General features: G+C 35.3%; 1 long non-coding RNA gene across 1 annotated transcript; it reads left to right on the top strand.

Annotated features, from left to right (window-relative positions):
* Nucleotides 1-577: 577 nt before the first annotated feature.
* LOC135205976 (uncharacterized) lies at nt 578-4,421 on the top strand. The gene is made up of 3 exons (XR_010312658.1): nt 578-698; nt 1,353-1,462; nt 4,329-4,421. It is a non-coding gene; the product is annotated as an uncharacterized LOC135205976 (long non-coding RNA).
* The last annotated feature ends 1,841 nt before the right edge of the window (nt 4,422-6,262 follow it).

The following is a 6,262-nucleotide window of genomic DNA, read 5'->3' as shown; positions in this document are numbered from 1 at the left end:
TGCAATTTTTGAGTAAGCATTTCATCTCGGCACAAAGGAGACAGCAAAGACAGTCAGTGGTGACGCCAGACAACTTCCCAATATAACTTGTCACACTTAGAAAAATTTATCGTTGATGAGTCTGATTTAAACTATCGCTCTAAAAGGAGATAAGTCTGTAGTAACATACTGACACTGTTATTGCAAGACATTTCTTAGAGATCATGTGCTCTGAAAAGTAACTATTTCTGTAAGTATTTTTTTCTGACGTCTACTAAGCAGAAAATTCTTTTAAAGTTCCTGCTGCATGCACAGGAGTTTCATCGATTTAGCTTTCTTGAATTAATTTGGAACCCAATTTTCAGTTTGTCATTAAATTTGTAATCTTATCCTCCCCCACCTCCCCACAAAATAAGTGTCCTATATTTTAGGAAGACTTAATGTATTAACGTACGGTTGCATTGAACATATTAAGTTTCCTTTAACGTTATTTGTTACTCTTTAATTCGATAAAATTTTTAGTTATTGAAATCAGATTAATCGAAGAAAAAAAAACTTTTCAGATTTGTGAGGAACTGAGCTTTATCTGATATTTCCAGGTCCAGGAAAGCGCCTCACTACAAGCGGTGCAGTCCTGTTTACATTCCAGCAAGAGACGATTCTCCTTTGTTCAAGGAGATGCTCCATGATTCCAGAATGCTTGTCATTCAATTACGGAGGTGATTTCCAGATATGATATGCTTGCTTGTTAGATTAGTATATAAAGATTTAAGAAAATACTTAATTTTGTAAGTTTTTTTGGAAGATCTTTCACTCGCTCCATTTCTTATCATCCATCAACTCAGTTGTCCTTCTACTTGAAACAAATACAATATCTCGCACACAGTTATCCTCAACATTTTCTATTTTCCAACGTTATTAATTGTTTACTTTCTCTGGGTTCTTGTAATGTATGTCTTTGGTTATATTTAGGGATGTGACTCTTATTCAGGGACCCTTGATAGATTCATAGATGGAAACTGAAACCTTTCAGCTCAAAACACATTGTACTTTAGAGGCAGTTCGTCGTTGGATGAGTGGGTTACGTGCTCCCCTTTCGGTTTGGTAGTGCGAGTTCGCTTCACCGTTCTGCCACTGTGGAATCAGTGGAATTTATTTCTGGTGGTCAGAAATTCACTTCTCGGTATAACGTGGTTCGGATCCCACAATAAGCCGTAGGTCCCGTTCCTAAGTAACCAATAGGTTCCTAGCCAAGTAAAATTATCTAATCATTAGGGCCAGCCCTAGGGGAACAGTTAATCAGCTCTAAGGTCTGGTTAAATTAAGATATACTTAACTTTTGTACTTTAAAGGCAAAATTCTTCCCTTTTCAGGTCCCTCTCGTACATGCGAGTTGCTCAACGCAACGCCCATAGCATCAGGTCTTTCCTCTACGTCCAACCAGACTGACTGGGACGTTTTCACTTATACAAAGCCCAAAAAGGTTAGTATTATTATGTTTCCCGATCTTATCTTATTTGGCTTTCAATTTACAAACCAGTTAATATATTGTGTAGGGAAAAAAACTAAAAACGTTTATTTTTGCAAAATTTTTGTATGGACCGTGACTCTGGAGATGACTAGAAAAGTTTTACAGTGATGAGGACAACAGCACCCCTATTCTTTGAAGTGGTTATAACCGAAACATGGGCTGCTAACTTCAAGTGATTTGGATGTGCATACCTTCGCTTCCCGGTACAAACAGGCTCCCAACATACACCTCAAAACACAAAAAAAAGTATTTATTGTTTAAATAATTGAAATCTATTTATGATAATTTCAGATAATCCGAAAATTGGAAATTCTGTCATATGGACAATCTCCTTCATGAGGAATCAAAATGCTGCAGGGCAGATAAGTCATCTTGTAGGAAAATAATTATTGTTTAATCCTATACTAACCTGGCTTTTTTTTTCAAGAGCATGGAAATCTTTTAGCAAAAGAAAATATATAATAAGGTACATGGTCTAGAAAATTTATACCATCAGAGACAAGTGATAATCAAAATTACATTGACCCAATATTCAGTGAGAACAACTGACTGGGGGCATGTTCTGGGGTTCATGGGATAATGGCCAGGAAAAGTTTCAGTCATCTATTTCCATGATAAGATAGTAAAATACATTACGACTTATTCCCAAGTGTGTAGTTCAAGCCACTGAATAGGCAGGAGACTCTGTGAGGTATATAACTTATCGCGCTGAACTATAGTTGACTCTGTGTCAAAAGATTACCTGGTTTAGTCCTCGGTCACGCATACTCTCGAAAATATGGTGTTCATTCAAGCAGTACTCATGAAATGTCTGAAGATAATAATTTGACTGAAACCATTTGATCTTTCGTAATACTTCGTAGCCAATGGTTTGCTCTTGTTTAAACCCTGAAAAGGTGTGACGGGTCGTATATGACCCGAGGAGTGTTACAAAAAACATATTTTTTTCCCATAAATCCTCATCTATCTCGAATCTGGGTGTGATCGATCTGCAAGAGGCCAGCAGAACACACACTACAATCATGTCAGAACCTGCATTTGCCTTGTCTTTGTCCTTCCCCCTTTTCTGAGTAAGTATTTGATTTGAATATGTGTGGGATACAAAAGCAAAGTCACCAAGCAGTCATTTCCTGTCTAACACTGTTGACACTTATATAGTTTTGTATTGTTGGAAACTGTAGGTAGATGGTGTGTGTACATTATGCATGCCATTGGTTGTGGCTGAGATGCCTTATATTGCCATTTAGTCGGATTTCCTTCGAATGCCAATTTCTCAGGTTTTGCTTTTTTTTTTTTTTTTTTTTTTTTTGCATTTCTCATCAACAATGGCCAGCAGGCAGTATTCTCTGGGCATGGATGTCATCAACTTACTTCTTATGGAATTGGAAAGTGATATTGATGGTAATTTAGAGGTTGCTGATACCTCTATGGCAATAAGCTCAAGTTTGTGTAACGAAGGGTTGGGGGTGAAGAAGATGACCTTGAAATGATTACGAGACAAGAGGGGGAGGGAGGGGGTGGGAAGTAGTGGGTCTGTGCCTTTTCTGGTGACAGATTACATCAGCTTATGTCAATAAATCATCGACACACTGTAGAGAGAGACAGACAGACAGAGAGAGAGAGAGAGAAAGAGTGAGAGATACAGGGAGAGAGAAAGAGACAGACAGAGAGACAGAGAGAGACAGAGAGAATAACATTTCTAGGATAATATGAATTTATTCTATAAAAATATTAGCCACTTCCTATATCATTTAGGTACCCAAAAATTTCATGAAATTTTGACAATTTTCTTGGCCAAAAAACTTACCTTTTTTTTCTCTTTTCTGATTTTGACCTTTATGGGTCCGACACCTTTTCTGGCAGTCACATATTGTAAATAGTAGTTTTAGGAAGGATTTCCTCAATGTTTGTGTGTATATAGCGTATTTTGTATTTTTTGAAAATATTTTCGTAAATTAGCCTTTTTTGTATTGTTTACTTATTTGGTTTTTTTAATCATTTATTAATAAATAAAAATTAATTTGTGTATGAGTATGATTTATCTTCTCAGTAGTGTTCGGCAATGGTGAAATTGATTTTAGAAATTAAAATAAACAGCATTGTTACAGTTTTTGAATTTTCACAAATTTTTCTGGGCACTCAGGTTGAGCTCGACCCTACGCACCTTTAAAGGGTTACCAAAATAGCGAAACCTATCCACGGTTAATGGGTAATTATGAGGCTGTCATACTTCTGTCTCCTCATTGTGTAATACTGAGTTGAGGTTGCTTCACTTACTCTTGTTTTTCAATTCTACTCCTTAAAATAAAAGAAAAATTAAGACCTTTCATTTCTGGACATTAGTTTTTCATCCACGAATTGATATACAAATAGAAGTTCTATTGAGATACTAAAGTGCACATAACATGTCTTGTGTCCAATATCAAGATAAATAAACACAGAAAGGTATAATTCATGCCAGAAACACACCCAACTTGTTTTTATAAATCTAATACATAGTTACAATAGAAAATCTAGCATTTTCATAGCTACCTAAAATTTATCAATAAGAAATAGTTGATGGCTAGATCTTGCCTGAATTTGCCTCTTATGACAGGGAGAACATCTGAGGGATTTCACATCAAAGGAGCTAGTACAGTGGTGACTAGTACAGTGTTTGACATGTTGCATAATCCTTATGTCTTTATAGCATGAATAAATAATCAAAGGCTTTAAGAAATCCTGTGAAGGAAATCCTACAAGACATCATTCTAGAATCATCAGTTAATTATAAGAAGACAGCAGAGGCAAATCTAAACATGATTTATTTTCATCTCAGTGTCCTCAAGGTGGTGTTCCAGTAACCTATGACATTCCTCCAAACCAACAAGGACCGACTGTGGAGGGATATACCTGTACTGCAAACGCCTGGATTCTGCAACAGCTTCAGATGGGAAAGACAAGTATATACTACGTATATATATATATATATATATATATATATATATATATATATATATATATATATATATATATATATATATATATATATATTATTTTACTGCGTGAGGACATAAAGAAGAATTTCTGATTGTTCTTGCTTTAAACCAACATTGCCACAGTAATAGATGGTTATGATAATACAGACAGCTATTATGAGAATAGAATCTTGAGTCTGAAAGCACTTGGTAGTTCATTAATAGGATTTTTCTTTCTTTAGGCTGTCACATGGTTTTGAATAATCAAAAGGATTTCAACGGATATGATGCTCCTAACTACCGTGGAATCATCAACCCTTATCATGAAGCATTTAGAAATTGCTTCATCAACGACTGTGTTGGTTTGGTCTGTGATGGGGCCTTCAGTAAGTCTCGGCGAATTTTTCTTTTGTCTGATATGGCAGCGTTGCACATAATATTACCCATAAGTAACATACCTTAAAATCGACATACGTGGTTTATTATATATTTATTTGAAAGAATTAATACTTTGGTAAATACTAATTTTTTACGTTTAATTAACCCACTAAAAATGATTATCCTTCTCTTGCAACTTTTAACGTGTTTTATATTTATCTTTTGAATGTTATTTTTTGTTTTTTACTTTTTATGGACAGCTTTATGCTACTTGAAGATAAAAACAGCAGAAGAAACTGGAAACAGCATGATTTCAAGTAGTAACCGGTATTTCTGGAAGGTTGTATGCCAATAAAAGTCATCAAACACGCCACCTTCGCAGAATAAAATTAGCCTCCTACGCGACGATACTGTGCCCTATAGATGTCATTTCTTTAAAGTAAGGTGTAATTCATTACTCATATATATAGGTACTCACAGAGTATTCAGTGACTGTCTTTGCGTTAAGAGAGTTGGAATGTCAAACCATAGATAAGACAAAAACGCTTACTGGACCTGAGAAGATCTAAGGAGTTCAGTCTCCATCCAGAGACAATTTTATCTTTGAGTTTAAATACTAAATTTTGAGCTTTGACTCTTGAGCTGAACAATCAAAAAGTGTTTATGCTATCTTCTTCCCCAAAGGTCAGGCTTCAATACGACTTCTGAAGCTGCTGCTTCAGTTCTTATGTCCGAGAATTCAGACTCTGTTTGTAAACTCAAGTTGTTTGTTTCGATCATTTTCTTAACAAACATTTAGAAATAGCCCATTTATGCATTGTGAATATAGGATTTTGAATGATAGAATTTTAATTAAATAACGGTCGCATAAATAATTGATAATCATAAACGTAAGGATCGTACTTATAGCTTGCAAACGACGAATGTGAAGAGAATGAGCCTCCTCGATAAATGGACGAGATAATAAAGAAAGAATCTGTTTTGCAAGCCCTGAGTCGAAGGTAAAAACCACTACCATCCTCAACCCCCCTAGGGTGGAAAAGCTTTCTCGAATCACCTCGATTCTGAAGCAAATCCATTCATAATAGCACAGACATTGATCCAAAATAATTAAAACTATTAACTTTATCAGTTTGTCTTTAGTTAATCATACTTCCATTATACATGAGAATAAACATTTATTGCTAAGAAAATAAAAATAGAAAGCAAATCAAACTATCATAAGTAGTATGCAAACACTGTAAAATTTACAGTAAGGAATGCATTTAATTTCCATCGGTCAGAGAGTTCAAGATTTTTAATCAGACCAATAAAAAACATCGGAAACTCTAAAACATCCACCCAAATTTTTTGAGTTTGCTCCAGAATAGAAATAAAGAACACGTGGCTCTCTCTCTCTCTCTCTCTCTCTCTCTCT

The sequence above is a fragment of the Macrobrachium nipponense genome, chromosome 29 (genome assembly GCF_015104395.2).
Source record: "Macrobrachium nipponense isolate FS-2020 chromosome 29, ASM1510439v2, whole genome shotgun sequence".
In the NCBI taxonomy this organism is placed as follows: domain Eukaryota; kingdom Metazoa; phylum Arthropoda; class Malacostraca; order Decapoda; family Palaemonidae; genus Macrobrachium; species Macrobrachium nipponense.
This window is presented reverse-complemented; position numbering and strand designations above follow the sequence as displayed.